We start from the raw sequence: 17,720 nt of genomic DNA, 5'->3' as shown, positions 1-17,720 counted from the left end.
CCATAGTAGATCTTTTCTTTGAGGAAAAAAAAAACAGTGCTTTTTTGGATTCGGAGGATACAACCAATCTGTGCCTCTGTGTGATAGCAGCTGCACGCTGAGGACTTTCAAATACATAGCTACACAGGATTCTGCAGGAAACTTTTTGTAGAAGGTGCAAGTGACAAATGGAGACAAAATGGAGTGAGTTCTGAGTTGTGAGTTGATGCCCTCCTGTGTCATATATTCATGTCATTGAACCAATTTTCACATTGGAAACCTAGAATCACAATAGCCTTACCTCTGTTTGTCAGCTGTAAACACACCTGCACTGGCAACTTTTCTTTCCTCCATTTCTTATCATTCACTAGGTGGATTATATTCATTTATGTTACTTAATATACGTCTGCTTTCTTAAATTTCTTGATAGATTTTAAAATACACAGATAAGTTTCTTGATATATATACATATATATGGATGGATGTATATATATATATATATATACATCCATCCATATATATGTATATATATATACATCCATCCATATAGATATGTATATATATATATATACACACATACATCCATATATATGTATGTATATACATATATATACATACATATATACACACACACACATATATATATATGTGTATATATATATATATATGTATATATATATATATACACATATATATATATATATATTGCTCAAGAACATCCCTAAGGTATCACAATACCCACAGTGTGTCCTTTCTTCCTAGAAATAGAAAATATCTATATTTTTTCCTTTGCAATTTTTAAAATTGAGTTTTTCTCACTGATACCATTTTCAGGGTGAAGATATAATGCTAAATTTAACTGTATGGATTAATGTTGCCATTCCTAATCTTCAAATTTCCAACATAAAAAAAGATGTCAAAATTTTATAAAAATAAATTCTTTTTGCTGCAGAATTGAAATGAGTATCAAAATTACATTAAGTTGTAGTAAAAACAGACAGTCGTTAGGATATTTTAGTTTGACATGAGCTCATTCTTGGTCTTGACAGCAAAATCTTCTGCCAAGCAGTGATGGCAAAATATGTTGAATTCATTGATTGATTTTTAAACATGGTAATAATTAAGCAAAATCATTTTGACACCTAAAGTCTCTGTTTTAGACAATTAAATTCTGCTTTAGCTAAGGTTATTGACTTCTGGATGGTACTGAAAGCAACACTCCTCAGGGTTTAAACTATTCCTGTAGGACCATCTGTTATTGGCAAGGCTGTGCATCCTCTCCAGCCAAAGCAGTATCAACCCCAGTCGTATATTCAGGATTGTTCAAAACACGGCCCTGGTTCCTCATGATCCTTCAGTCTCAAGTGGTAATTCAGTTAAATCAAATACTGGTATATCATAATTTAAAACTTAATACTTAAGGAAACTGTAAGAAAGTTCTTTAGAGTAAGAGACTGAACCTTTCTTACCTTTGTATTTCCAAGACCAAATCTACAATGCCTAAGAGTGAACTTAGTAGGCATTCAGCAAATATTGACTTAGCCTGAGAGATAAGCTGATAATGGAATCATACTTTATGTATGTATAACAGTTCCATTGATTTCATTCCTATAACCATATAAAGAAGACAATCCATTCTTTATGTAGAAACTGAGATTCAGAAAATGTTGTTTGTTTGTTTTTTTTCCCAAGTAACATGGCTAAAGCCAATGGCTTTTATTTCCAATCCAGAGCCCTGCCTTTACACTGGTATTTCTTCCTTATGTGTGGCCTACTTTTACTTGTAAAACACTATTTTTAGGCTATATATTAGTTTGAAACATTTTCTTCATTAGGGATATAATTTCACTGGAAAGGATTGCAACCCATTTACATATTAAAAAAATAAACACATATATTACAGGGCAACTCAGTGTACCCAAAATTGTTCTTTACAGGTTACCTCTGAGTAAACTAACTCTAGATTATATTGAAATGTGGTAAGCATATGACACCCAAAGCACATCTGTATCCATTGCGGCTGCGACAGAGGGCAAAGGAATAAAGTATATGTGGAGAGTGAATGTTTGGTTTCAGCTGCTGTCCATATTTTCCTCTGTAACATCTTCGGCCTGATGACGAAAGCTCTAATTAGTTTGAAGAATTTTTTGTGGCTGAGGAGTCCTTGTGCTCTCCAGTCTAAGAAATTATGATCTCCCTGACACCCTCCATTCATATTTCTGGAGGTCTAACTTATAGATGAGGAAGTATAGGCCTTCTTAGACTCTGCATTTTACCATTTTGATTTTTTAACAGTGAAGTACAATTAACACCTTTATATCATTTATCAGTGTCTTGACTCAATGATTTCAGCATGCAGGACAGAGAAGCAGAAAATTAGAAAGCTGCTGATTCTGAGGTACATAAATACTCTTCTGTCACATAAACAGATATCTCTGGTTTCCATTTTCTCCCTTATTCCACACCATTATGTTTGCCCATCATAACATTTTTTTTTCTTAAATTGGGATATAATGGGAAAAGAAAGGGTAAACTAAATAAACAGGGTCAGATTCCTTTGCTTCCTTATCAAAAATTTGTACTTATACCTTTCAATACTTAGATTGAGTCGTTACCTCTAAACATAATGATCAATAGATTTACTTTGTTATCTGCTTGATAGGGACAGGTGTTTTAGAGGGAAAAAAGTTGTCACGTGAACGTTCCCTTAATAGACTTTTGAGTCATCTAGACATCACCCTAGAATCACGTATGAATTCTATAAAAAGAAGCAAAATAATAATTGAATAGTGACTAGAGCAGTGTCTAGCTACTATATTAATTTTGGAAAGATAAATTTGGTGTCTAAAAGAACTCACAGGATAGTTTCTCAAGACTCAAATGGGCCTTTGAGACTATTTGGCCTATTTAATTCTTTGTCTAGATGAAAAAAACTGAGACCCAAGAAGTAATTTGATATTTGGCGTCGGAAAAATGACTCCATGAACCGCTACTTAGAAACTGTGACATTGGGCACATCATTTAAGTGTACCAGTTCTTTCTTTCCTTGTCTGTAAAATGAGTGTAATCATGCCTAATCCATAAGGTTATCATGAGATTAAGTGAACGGGTACATGGATCCCTGTCAACGTCTATTCCATGGTAGGCAGATACTTCAAAAAACCCCCAAAAACAAAACCTACCTGCTTTTCTCTCTTTTGTCTTCAAGGATACCAGTTTGCCATTGACAGAGGTGAAGATCGCACTTAATGCGTGTCCTCTTAGTTTTGTTCTTGGTGGTTTTTTGGAATATGAGTTTTATGTCTTTTTAATAAGCATGTCAGCTGTTAATCTGCTTTTGGTTAATTTTTTTTTTTTTTTGGATATTTAGGATTTCTGGAAAGTTGGTCTTGTAACAGCATCTGAATAGTACAGACAGGATCCTATGTTTTCTTTTGAACTTAGTCCCTATTGTGCCACATTTATATAATTGCTTTATCTTTAATTTTGAGTATTTCGCCATTTTCATTCACATGTTGTATTTAAAATTATTCTGCTTTTAGCGTTTGTTATTAATTCACTTCCCTGTTGATTACCCATAGGAACTCCACCCGTCTGGGGATTTTCACCTTATACATCACTCCTATTACAAAACAACATATAAGAGAGAGAATCTGTTTCACAGTCAGTACTTAACACAGCTGGAACCATTTGAAACCTGCTGGGTTTTGCTTCCAATTATTCCATAGACTAGAAAGCATCTCCGTTGAAGTAGTGACATCCATGGTGTAATCAAACTAGTTAAAATGCCTTGGAGTATATGGATCATATTTCTGGGATTCATCAAATGTAAGCCAGAAGCATAATAACCAATAGTTTTTTTTTCTTTCTTATTTTAAAATACCATATTCACTTATAAATGAGTTTTTAATGTTTGAATATGCAAGTTTATAACATTTGAGTATATGGGTGACATAATAACATAAATGAGACCCAACAAATAAAAATATAACACAATATGATAGTATCTGAAAAAATACCTTTTCTTAATATACCAGAGGTCAAAATCATTGCCTTATGGTAGCTTAGCTGAAATCATCAAGACAAAGTTATTGATTTGGATTTGGAGCAGAATGTAGTGGGGATTTGTTACTAATTCAATTAACTTGATCAACTAAATAAGTAGATATAGCCAATTTTTAGTTGGCCTCAATGTAACTAGGATTGTAGAAATTAAATTTTTAACTTCTTACTGACCTTTACTACTTTCTCAGTGTGATAAAATTATTTTTGTATTGGCCTTTTAGTTTAGTTCTAATTTTATATATAGACAGTGGCTAAGTAAGAAAAAAGGACTTTAGAACAAGAACAATATGAAAACTTATTCCTTGTGCTTGGAAAAATTGAATCAAACAGATATAACATGACACACTAGTGTGATTTCCTTTAGACTACTGCTTGTTTTATACTAAGATGTAATATACTAAGATAGTGAACAGAGCGGGGATATAGTATGAATATTACCTCGAGTATCAAATGTCATGGAGTTGTAAGGATTATAGCATGGCATTATAGATGTTCAGTAAATTTTACTTAATGTCACCATAAGGACAAACATGGAGATAATCAGGTAAAATGAAGGTAAATGGCAAGAATCAGGCTTCAAGGGTTTAGATTCATTGCTTTTGTTAAAAAAAAAATTTAGTTTTCTCATGACATCAAGCACATATAAATGTATACTAAACATGGCTAAATGTAAGTTAAGATGGCCACCATTATGTGTTGTTCATCTCAGTGATAAACCTTTATTAACTCTTAGAATAGAGAGGTGATTGTACACCCCTGGAAGTATATATGAGTTTCAGTTCAGATAATGACCAAACACTTATTCTATGAAGAAAATTATATTTCTTGTACTGCAATTCTCACATCTCTCCTTATGTAAACAGGGTCCACTTGATTTTCTCATCTAGCAATGTGAAGGATTTTTTCTGCCTGGAACCCCTACTTGGGTATAAGCCTGACTACCAGACAATATCCAGACTTATCACTGGACTATTAAACCATATTATATTTTCCTTAAGGGATACTAAAATGTGTTCCAGAATTAATATAGTTTTAAATGTATGCTTTTTTAAGAATATTTTTTATCTTAAAAATACATGACTATGATTTTTCTTGCCAAAGACATCTACTGATATATACAAAAATTAATCTATATTTTTTTGTTAATTCTTTTATTCAACAGACATCTATTGTGTAACTTCAGTGGTCCTGAAACAGTGTTTGACAGTGGGAAGTTTTAAGAAAATAAGATATTTTATTTGCCTTAAAAGATTCCAGTGGGTTTTAAACACAATACTTTTTTTCTTGGAATTCCCTTACTTAAAATATGAGTTCTCTCTGTTTTAAATTGATGTCATCATTTCCCTGAAATATATTTTTTAAAGCCTTTTTTTTTTAAACTAGTGCTGGAGACTTGATCTTTCAGTAGGGTAATAAAATTCTAAGATCTATTACTTCAATTATAAGAATGCCACATTTAAATTTATCCTTTGGTTAATTTAGAGGGAAATATACTTTTTCATCCTTAAAATCACACTTCTTCCACAGGCAAAGGTGTTAATAAAATATAGTTGCAAGAAAACTTCATTTCTGTAACTCTGAGATTAGCATATTTGCCATATTAAAAATCACTTTAAAAACATGGCATACATTGATAATGTTGAGTAATAACCTAAGTTGAAGAAGACAGTGTTCTCTACAGATGGAGATCCACTTACACAGGGATCCATTTAGAAAAGGGTATTTTGAATCATGATATTCTGCAAAGCAGTGTTTCAACCTTCACCCTTTGAAAAGACATAAGCATAAGTGGAACAGAGATGTTAAACTCTGGCCAGAATAAATGTTTGGTTTAATTGGTTTTTACCTCCAGATGGTTATGATTTGGGCAAGTCCATTTTCTTTATGAATATTTATCACAATATTTCAAGGAATCGATGCAATAAAATACTAAAAACTAGAGACCTTTATTATATATATATATATATATATACACACATATACATATATATACACACATATATATGTATATATATATACACACATATATATACATATATATGTGTGTATATATATATTATTTCTTAAATTGAGAAACATTCATATCCTAAAAATTTGGTTTCCTTTAATCACAGAGGAAAATGTCATAATTGAGCTTTACATTTCAGGCAAGACAGACTATGTTATTTTTAACTGTAATCATTTCTCAAACTAATTTGCATATGGATGATGTTTATATGAGCAGGTCATTTTGAAATTTTAACATAGCATTTAAATGCTATGGTGGTTTTTTGAAAAATAATGCACTTAATGCCTCACCTGCACTTTTTTGTGCAGACATTTTTTAAGATAAATTTTTACTTCCAGCAAATGTACTATTTTAATTGCAGTTAGGCTTCAGTGATAACCATCAAGCTGGTGCCTAACTCCAGAAAGATCTTTCCAACTGTTCTGTGGATACTTAGGCAACTATCTCTAAGTAATTATGATAATGTAAATGAGCTACAAAATTGAAACCTGGTAAAATATGATATACCTTAGAAATAAAATGTGTAATGGCACTTAAATATACTGATTAAAATATAAGCAATTTGGGGGGAAATAATAAATGTATTGCTATGACCCACCATATAACTAATGTAATCCATTTTCAGTGTGAAAATATGGACAGTTAGGTAAGCTAATTTCAAACCAAGAAACAGGATAGATTAAGCTTAGGATAACAGATACATTTAAACAAAGGTTGGTGTGGAAATCACATGAGTGTTACTCTGTTGGCAGTAAATAATTTCCATACACAATTAGAAATGTGTCAATCTCATCATTACAGTGATTGTTGACTTGGTGTTTTTACCCAGTTTTAATTTCTTATTATGATTTTTGGAAGTGACTATGCATTGCTTTACCAAAGAAAATGAACCAGTAAGGGTTATTAAAATAAATAGATTTTCCAATTTTCAAAACTTTGGTATTTCTTACTAATTTTTGGCAATAGTCCTATCTATCCAAAACCACTTATACTTGGCTGAAGTTTCACTTAGCATCTTAAGAATTAGATTTTCTCATCTGAAAATTAGATCATTGGATTCAGCCTTTTTTTTTCATTTTTATTAAAAATTGAACTATGTCTTTAATAACTTAGTCATCCTTTTTGGCAGACTTACTCCTACTACCCAACATCTGTCTGGCCTATTTCTTTTTATCATTTGATACATGTTCAAACAGTGCAAATCAGTGTTGACATTGACTCATGAAAAACAATTACAAAATAAACCCTGTGGTTCAGTCTCTCCTGACAATGAACAATTTGCAATATCCCCATTGTATGATCTGTTGTCACTCTCTTGCCTTAGTGTTGATAACAGAGCACTGCCTTTATCTTCTTTGTCTCTGCCTGATTAATTTTTCCCTTCTGAACTAGAAAATTAACTTTTTCCTCCTAAATAAAAAAATCACAAAACAGAAGGACTCTAAAATCTGAAGCAGATTATTGGTGTTTATAATTTGATTAGAAAATTATCCACTTGAAATAGTACGTAGCTACCCTATTTGTGTCAGTAATATTACTCTGATTTTTTTTTTTTTTTGCTGTAGTAAAGCATGAAGATGAATTTAGTACTTTAACTTTTGTGAATATTGGAGACACATAGTTTTGGGATAATGTGTAAATATAATTTTTGAAAAGTCAAACTGGTCATTTGGATTGCTGGTGTTTATTATCAGGATGTGTCTTAGAAAAGCTAATTAATGCTTGTTGTTTTCATTGGCAGCCTGTTCATTCAAAGACAAAATAGAGTTAAACTGAAGAAATAATGTAAATAATCAGAACTGTCAATCTGCTGAAGGAAAATCAAGTTTGGGATTAAAAGGACTGAATTGCAAATTAGCTGAAATAGCCCCCAAATATGCCACCTGAATGTCAAACAGCAAGTGCTATTTGCTTACAGGTATATAAATTGGAGCTATGTTTTGCCACAACAGAGCAGCCTACCATATTCTCTCCAGAACAATGCAGAAACAGGGCCTTTCAGGATGGTTCTGAAACCTGGACAGTAGCCCAGGAGTGCTTATTTTTATATCTACTACCTCAGTGATTTCTGAACCATTTGCTTACATTTATCATGACTTACTGCCCTGTGCTCTGTCAGATTATGAAAACTTCAGGAAAGAGCAATTCTATCAGGATTTTGGTGGAGGTACTACCAAAAACAAACAAACAATTTTACACCGTAGGTGGATGGGTTTACGAGTTGACAAAGACGGAGAAGTACAGTTCTAGGAATGCCACATATTGGCCACAAGACACGTTTGTTTTTGTTTTTCGTATTAAGCAACCTTATCCCACTGCTCACATCTTGAATGTGCAGCAAGAGAGATGCCTTTCTTAACCATATGGCTATATGGACCTGATATTTTAAAAATATTCCTTCTGGGGCGCCTGGGTGGCTCAGTCGGTTAAGCGGCCAACTTCGGCTCAGGTCACGATCTCGCGGTCCGTGAGTTCGAGCCCCGCGTCGGGCTCTGTGCTGACCCCTCAGAGCCTGGAGCCCGTTTCAGATTCTGTGTCTCCCTCTCTCTCTGCCCCTCCCCCGTTCATGCTCTGTCTCTCTCTGTCCCAAAAATAAATAAACGTTGAAAAAAAATTAAAAAAAAATAAATAAAAATAAAAATATTCCTTCCATGGTTATAAGGTCGTTTGGAAGTTATTTAAAATAAAACCTCCAAACTATTTAATGTTACTAATGCAGGCAGCAACAAATTATAAAGAATCTAAAAGTAATATAAAACAAAACAAAAAACTGCACAGATTAGTGTCAAATGAGTACTCTATGATTTTTGCCTAAGAGGCGTCTTAGCTATTTTGAGCAGTAATTGATGGAATGAGATGTAAACAGTCACTGGCAAGGTGAGAAGCTGGACAGGCTAAGTCTTAAAATCCTGTGAGTTTAGGGAGCGTTGTCAGTGTGAGCCAGTCTGTGGACAATACAGTGAATCACAGCTATATGATTAATCAGATCAGTCCTCTATTCTAAAGTACAAAGAGAATGATGTGTTGGCATCTGATTTGGAATTGAATGCTTGTATATTAATGAATTTGTGTAGACTGTGCCCTCCAATGTTTTGCCTGGAAAAGAAATTCATTAGGAATTTGGACAAAAGCAACATGAGATAACCATAATAGAGCTGGAGTAACCTGTATCGAGGAAAAGCTAACATTAAGAAGAAGAATAAACTCCTTAATCCTAATAGTATGTTATTGAGGTTGAAACTAATTATTGAGTACTTTAACATGACTAGTTATTGCTTTATTACTAAAAAAATAAAAACATGCTTTAAGCGTATATTAAAGTAACTGGTCAAAATAAACCACAGTAATTTCAGTGAAATAGCAAGCAGTTTCACAGGAGAAATGGGGGGCATTTTGGGCTCTGAAAGAGATCACAATATTCACTTTGGCACCATTATCCCTTTGTTTCTAAAACGTAGTTTACAGTGCTTTGAAACTAGATTTCGAACACCAGACAATGATAATAGCCAACATTTACTTGAGAATTCACTGTGTGCCTGGCATTCTTCTCAACACTTTACATGTATTAACTACTTAAATAGGAACAGTGACCTTGTGAGTCAGGTACTATTATTAATATCTCTTTTATAGCTGAGACGAAGTTAAATGATTTGCTTAAGGTCACAGTTCCTGTAAGTGAAGAGTAGTCCAGGACTTGAACCCTCCCAGTGTTCTACCAGAGGCTTTGCTCATAGTTGCTAGGCAATACTGACTCTTGATTGCACTTTAAGTTAAAAAGATGAAATTGTGGTGCATCACCAAGAGTCAGTTGTGCCAAAAATAAATTCTTTGTATGAAGGCAAAAAAGGATAAAGTCTACTGTGTTTTGTTTTTAATTCCTTTCACATACGCATTTTGCCGTTGAGCACGTGGCACGGTGATGCGACTGTACCTGGGGCTTGTGCACTTCTTTCCAGGTTGCAGTGAACCTTCACAGGCAGTAGGTAGGAAGAGCAGGAAGAGCATTTGTATCTTTTAGGCAGTAGGATTCTGAATGCTTTTCACAAACAGTGGATTTTAGCAATGAATTTAAAACATTCTGCTAAGCTCAAAATAGAACAAGAGTTTTTTGATTATCCTCTTTTTAAACTACTCATATCTGATAAGAAGGCATGGAGAAGAGGGGGAGGTCAAACCATAATAATAACAAAAAGATCTTTCTTCTCCCCGTAGACTAGAATGATGCTTTCTGACTTAAACAAAAAATTTTATTCCAGCCCCTGTTTCTGCATGGGTCAGAAATATCAACCACCGTCCACCTCTGCACAAAGGAGCCAGCTAACATCAGCACGGGCCTTCTCCCAACCTATTTCTAATGTACTGAGGGAACACATCCTCGAGTCTATTTAGAAACATGCATATAAGTTATTGTTTATTCAATTTTAACCATTTTCTTGCTTAGGTTTTTCAGATTTATCACCCACAACCCCCAAAATTATCCATTAATTTTATATAGTTTGATAAATATACCATATTTCATTACTGGCTTAATACATCCTTGCTTACAACTCTAACAATAGATGGTAAACACTTGTCAACCTCCTATTGGACTTTTTAAGATCCCTCTGAAGTCTGAGAACTGGGGAGAATGATTTCAGCCCTATAGTCAAATAGAATTTCTTTATCATTGATTCTTATAAAGGATGCATTATGATAAAACTTCTAAGGAAGTTGCAGTTCTGAGGTACATTTGAAGGTTAAAATGAAATACTGAGGTGTTAGGCATACACAGCTTCCCTTATTCCATTTGGCAAAGGAAATCGATTCTGGGTGCAACATGCTAAACTTTCTGTCCATTGTGTCCAGTGCATGTGGATCATTGAGTAGCTTTCATGAATGCTATTTTTATTTAGAACATAAATACTGTCACATTCCCAAAGAATACAAAAATTAGCTCTTTGAAAAAGTTTGATATGAGACAAGCAGATTGACTTATCCTTTTAAAACCCTATAGTTTTGAAACTTGCATCACTTACATTATGATTTTGTGGCCTCAGTTATTATTTAAGGTTTAGTATGATTTGGGGGCAGCAGGTTTTTCTTGATGACCCTTACTAATAACCTTTAATTGGCAGAAAATTTTCAATTACTCTAATTAAAGAGCAGAATTGAACATGTTGACCAAAGATTCCATGTTGCTAATTAGAAAACAAGAAGCTGGTAAGGGCATACTTTTAGATCAACCATTGGTGTAATAAACTTAAGTTTATCTGCTAATGTGTCAGTGAACTAGAGTGGCAAGATTTCTTTAAATTATTAAGGTGAGATATTGGAAAAACATAATTCTCAGATGTGAACTCAAAGGCACACAGGCAGGTTACTTTGAACTCAATAACATGTAAGGATAGAAATCAATTTGTGGTAGGGCTGTGAGGAATGATTTTTGTATGTCTGTTTAAAGAGTCATTTTTAGAGAAGTAATCTTTTTTTTTAAATTACAGTTTTTTGATGTAACTCATGTTCAATGAGACCAAACATAAAAGCAAACACTTTTAGTCATCTCTATTTATCAGGTTTAGGTAGAAGACTGCCAGACTGTTTTGGTTTTACAATAGGTTACAGTCTTATGATAAAATTCCAAGATGGGGTTTGGAAACTATAATCCTGGTGTGCAGACATGAATATAGTGATTTAACATAATGTGTTGCTTTAGCTTTCTAGAAGACTTAAAATATGGCTGGAGTTCTTCTGTATTTAGAACCTAAACAGACAAGGCCTTGTGAGAAACTAAATTAATTTTGCATTGACATTCTGGGTGTTGGTGATAATTTGTAGTAACATTATGCCTATTGGTTATGATTGTGAATCAGAAGCTCCATCCAAATGGACATTACAAGAGCCAAATTTAATAGTCTTACTATCGGAAATTTCTGCCTTAAGGAGACAAGAGGCTCTCCAGCATGTACTTTGTTTTCTGCCTCCATAATTATGTATTAATATACATCAACTCTTGGAAGTTGAGGAAGGACATGAGAGGAATAATGGAACTGGACAACATTAGTAGTGGAGTAAAAGTTCTGTAGTGGTTTTTCTGCAGGGAGGTAGTAGAAAAGGCACATGGACACCAATTCCTAGCCTTTGCATATTCAGAATTTCAAGAAAACGAATAAAAAGAAAAGTGGAAAACAGTTATGTAACTTAAGCTGATGTGTTTTTGCTCATCAAATAATTTTTCACAAGTATCAAGAATTGATTCAACAAAGAGGCCTGATAGTCTATGTATTGTATGCTTTTGTCCTTTCAATTACAACCACTTTTATCTCTTAAAAATATTCACTGGAAAGGTATGCTTAGCCTGACCGTAATAAGAAAACTAGATACAATGATTGTATGCATCTATATAACCATATACATATTGCTGTATGAATTGTCTGAAGTGAAAAGATTTTTCCATACCTTACGAAAAGTTTTAATAAAAATATTTTAACTATAATCTATTGAAGGCTTCCTTCAGCTCTTTTTTCAGCTACAAACTTATCTATGATAGTGGTAGAATTATGGCAATATACTGTTGACCCTTGAACAACATGGGTTTGAACTGGCTCAGATCCACTTACATGTGGATTTTTTTTTTTTTACCAGATACAGTACAGTAAACTTCTTTCCTCTTATTTTCTTAACAGTGTCTTTTCTGTAGCCCTTATTGTAATAATATGATATATAATACATAGACAACATATGTGTTAATCAACTGTTTACATTTTCAGTAGGGCTTCCAGGAAACAGTAGGCTATTAAGATTTGGGGGAGTCAAAAGTTGTGCACAGATTTTTGACCGTGTCCCTAACCACCGTGTTGTTCAAGCATTAAATGCCTTCTGCTAAGGCTGTGTGTTTTTTCAAGTTATCTGACAACTTTTCAGTTGTTTTTATTGCAAATCGATTGTGTGTTTAATAAAATTACTGTTTTGATTTGGCAAGCTCTTGAATATATTTTTACATAGATTTCTGATGGGAGTGCTAATCTTTAGATTTTTGAGTGTGACTCTTTGGAGAGGATTAATGGAACTGGACAACATTACAGTAGTAGAGTAAAAGTTCTGTAGTGGTTTTTCTTCAGTGATGTGGTAGAAAAAGCAAATGGACACCAATTCCTAATTTGAGATATCTTCTCAGCAGATATCTCTATTGCATGCATTTGATTTTTTTAAACCACAAAATGTATATGAATGCTGTGCATGGATTGACAAAAGTGAACTATAGCAACATGAAAATAACTTATTTGGCACCACTTATAGATCAGGCAATGGACTCTAGCAATTCACAGTATTTTTTTTAAAGCTTTTAAAAATTAAGTCTTATAATGATAATTATTAAAGCCAGAAGGATCAGAAATATGCCGAATATAAGATCATTTATAAAAAATAAGTCCCAAATTTGATAATCATATGACATTTGAGGTGATTATGGGTGAGTTTTTGATATACAGGGTGGCATTAAAGTAGAAATATAGTCTATGGACCATAGAAATGGAGTTCCAGATATCGATAAATGAGATGACTGTCTTTAAACTTTCAAAAAATTTGTTACCTAATTTAGGGATATTTGGAGCCTATGAGCCCTTATTTATGTTTATTTAACTTCAAAAAATTAAGAAAGAATTAAGGAATTATTTAGTTTCTAACATTCTGAGAGAGTGGCCAAGAGACTGGAAATGTCTTCTCTTAGTGTGAATGTAGTTAAACAAATCATTGCTATGCTACCGTCCAGCTCTTAAAGTGCAAAGTGTTGAGAAGACATAGCAATTTGCTTAATTAACCCCTGTTCTTTTTACAGGGCAAGAAATAAAATTACTCTTTGGCAATCACATGTTACTTGAATTATATTTAATCTTGTGTTAACCTGAAAACATACCAGCACACTCACACACACAACCCCTAATGCAAATATGGACAGAAGGAATCCCCCCATCATAAACCAGTATATTTCTTTCTAACATACAAACAATGTTAATAGCTCTGATGGAAAAAAATAAGGTGCCATAGTTAGTAAGGCAGAGCTCATGTTTTAGAGGTTTATGGCCTAAAAGTAGATAAATTTGCATTTGTGTGTTTCCTCTACCCGGCTCCCTAATATCAACTGACTTCTTGCAGAAAATGTATATGCTTTTCATTCTGACCAATAAAAGGCAACTTGGTGAGTTATAGAGATTGACTGGGTGCTTGACATGTGGTGCTGCTCCAATAAAACAGTAGGCAATTGGTACTGGGGAGGTTTAGAAGAATTTAACTTGTCTTGCTTGTTTTTAGATATGTTGATATCCCAATATTCTAAAAATATAATAATGCAAGTTTAGTTCACATACAATAGGTTTCCTTATATTGCTTTTGTAGTTCAAGTGTAAAAAAAGAAAAAAACTGATAATGTGCTCCTAGTCATTCTATAATTGTGTTCTGATATTACCAGGCAGTTTTTGTAGACATAGATAAGCACATTGTTCATTATGTAAATGCAAAATGCATCTTTTCAATCATTATTGCCTAAGTAATTTTTAGAGAATGACCATTGAGTTGTCCATCTTCCCACTTCATCACTCTAAGGCAGGTGGATATGTTTGATTCCTTTTCCATTCTTTTACTATTAAAAGAACCTTAGGGAAAATAAAACATTTGTTTCCAATTAAAAAAAACCCTGGTAATTATGTTGTTTTACTTCTGCAAAATAGCCACATTTTTATATACGCCAAATAAATTGTCACGTGTAACTATATGCTACAAATGATGAAATATGGCTGAAAATAATTTCCCTTATTGTACTACAATGTATGAATAATTATAGATGTAAACACTTAAAATGACATTTTCCTATAATACCAATATTCTATAGGTACCATTCACAATACAGTATATTCTGTTGCTACTTTGTGAAATGAGTTCTTGAGATTCATAGTAAGGCACTACACAAAGCATTATTATTAAAGAATTATAGGGAAAATTTTTCCAACTGAAAACTGGTAACTGAAGGTATTATTTAAAAGAAATATATTACAGAGTAGATAAGTTCAATGTAGCAATATCTTTCTATTTTGGTTTCAAATTAAGTTTCTATATACACAAAAACAATTTGCCTCAAGTATTAGGTAATATATTTTAGAAGACTTAAAATAACCAAAATAATGTTGCAGTGTGTTACATTAGTAATTTATCAATAAAAATTATTACTATTAATAATTGGTAGAATTTTTTTTCCTCCCTGTGCTAGTGATTTCAGTTGATGGGGCTTTAGTAACATGTATAGGGATGCATCTTAATATCTATATTTGCTGAACAGTGTTAAAAACACAAAACTGTCCTCATTAAAATGGACTTTTGTACACTATAATTTGAATTAAGTAATGAATATATAACGTATTTTAAAAAGTTGTATATCAAATGTGTAACATTCCATTTTTGGCTATATTTTGTAAAACATTTTTGGTGTAATCAGTATGACTCTCACATATGTCAAATCAAGTATTTTACTATTTATTTAAACAGATATATACCTAATGTATTTGGAAGCTTATTGCACTCATATAATTGTATATATTGTGACTTCAAAAGTCTGTACTTATCCTTGCTTTAAAAAAGTAGTATGTGCATTTCTTTCCAATTTATTTTAATTAATTATATTAAGGAAAACATACTTTACTAAATGTATCTTAAAATTCACAATAAAGTTTCAGAAATTGTTTTGTACAATGTTGAGATTTTGTGTTGAATTTGTTTGTGAACATTTTTTGAAATTGTTCTCTGGTTTTCTAATAAGGGTTCCCTGAACTTAACCTTATTGATCAAACGATGAGTTACAACATTGGTGTGGTGAATAGTTAGCCCTGTTTAATCGGGAGGCTGTTCTCCTAAGTGGTGAATTGCTAACACCTGTGGAACCTTGGCTAAAAGACACCAAATGTGCTTCCCCCTCAAATTTCTAGTAACTCATTACGTCCAGTTTGCAGCATTGGGATGTCAAAGAGTTTGGACTTTAACTGAGTGCTCTAGAATGAGGAGAAGCAGTTACATGGAGGTAATGTGGAGAAAATATATGAGATCTGTTAATCAAACTTGTTAATGCTCCAGTGACAGAAGTTAAGTGGAGATTTGAGAGTGAAAGTTTGGCGAGTTACCTTTGACATCCCACTAAAAAGATAAGGCTAGACTCCCAAATACAGTAAATGTAAATGTCCATATTTGGTTTGGGTTAGTTCACTGAGGGATAGACTCACTTATTTTGCTAAGAAAATTCAGGTTTCTTATGTGAGTTCGCCACGGTAGTTCAAATCACCCTTGAAGCCTGCTGGGGCACAACCAGTTGGCCATTTCCACATGAAACACATGTACCCCTACACGCTGGATGGGGATAAATGTGTGTTTCATGTTTAGATTTCCTACAATAAGAAGCGGGGAGTTGAGTTAAGTTTTCATAACCACTTTCCCAGCTGCATATTGATTATTTTATCCATATACTTGTTAAAGAGAAACAAAAAAAACCATGGATGTCCTTTAAAAGTTCCCGGCACTTTTCATGTGAAAGGATTCCATTTGAAATAGCAGAGATGAAAACTTACTAATCATAAATATGGAATGCATATTATAAGATTGCTGTTGCCCTTGAATTTATATGTTAGCCCAGAGAGATTTAGCCCATCTGCCCTATTTGCTGATTTTGTTTTTGCAGATTTTTCCCCTTAAAAAGAGTAAATTGGTCAAATCCAATCATCAAATGTTGAATGAAAATATTTTCGCCTGCGCTGACATTCTGATGCTACACATAAAACAGAACACTTTTTTACCTTCCATTCATATGACGAAAAATATTTTGAATACTGACGTAGTTAGATGTGAGGACAAATAGGAGCTGGGCAAGTGGCTTGTTGGTATCTTAAATATTAAACAGCCAGGGATAACAGGGTGCTTTTTCTATTGGAGAAGTAGAGCGATCCCAAATATGCATTCCCCCCGTTGGATTAGTTCTGTTTTTTGCTTTTGTTTTTTGTTTTTGTTTTTTGAGAGACAGAAAGAGAGAGCATGTGCATGAGAGCAGATAAGGAACAGATAGAGGGAGAGAGAGAGAATCCCAAACAGTCTCTCCACTGTCAGCACAGAGCCCTATGCAGCTCAAACTCATGAACCGTGAGATCATGACCTGGGCTGAAACATATTAAAACACAAGAATATAGCACATTATCCAAACCACTTTCACCACTTAATTGCACCTGAAACATGCATTCTGACATTAACCTGGATGGTTAAATAAAAAATATTAGTCATATTTTATAAGATGCAAGTGATTTTTAAACAAGAATCTGTAGTGGAAAAGGATGAATATTATGCCTGACACCAATATGTTCTGATAGACAACACCAGCTAATGTAGTCTATATTTTTAAGTATTTGATGACTAGAAATAAAGTGCTCAATCTTAGAGATGTATATGGGTATATGTTCATATATTTTTATATAGATAATTTGTGTATATACATATATATATATGAATATATGTATATTTAGGTAGATTGAGAATGATTGGGACATTAATTCTTTTATATTGTAAAACCTAATTATTGTTATTTATTAAATGTAATGAGCTACCTATCTACTATACAATCAAATTTTAATACATATTTTAATGCCAGCAATTGCTTTTGATATTC

The 17,720-nt window shown here is 33.1% G+C and overlaps 1 protein-coding gene and 1 long non-coding RNA gene across 10 annotated transcripts in view; both read left to right on the top strand.

Annotated features, from left to right (window-relative positions):
• PCDH9 (protocadherin 9) overlaps window positions 1–17,720 on the top strand; it is a 910,922-nt gene that overhangs the window by 13,147 nt on the left and 880,055 nt on the right. The gene's annotated exons all lie outside the window — the stretch shown is intronic.
• LOC128314342 (uncharacterized) lies at window positions 623–15,769 on the top strand. Its single transcript, XR_008295871.1, has 2 exons — window positions 623–8,465; window positions 8,715–15,769. It is a non-coding gene; the product is annotated as an uncharacterized LOC128314342 (long non-coding RNA).

The sequence above is a fragment of the Acinonyx jubatus genome, chromosome A1 (genome assembly GCF_027475565.1).
Source record: "Acinonyx jubatus isolate Ajub_Pintada_27869175 chromosome A1, VMU_Ajub_asm_v1.0, whole genome shotgun sequence".
Lineage (NCBI taxonomy): Eukaryota > Metazoa > Chordata > Mammalia > Carnivora > Felidae > Acinonyx > Acinonyx jubatus.
The sequence above is the reverse complement of the archived record's forward strand: the minus strand, read 5'-3'. Positions and strand labels throughout refer to the sequence as shown.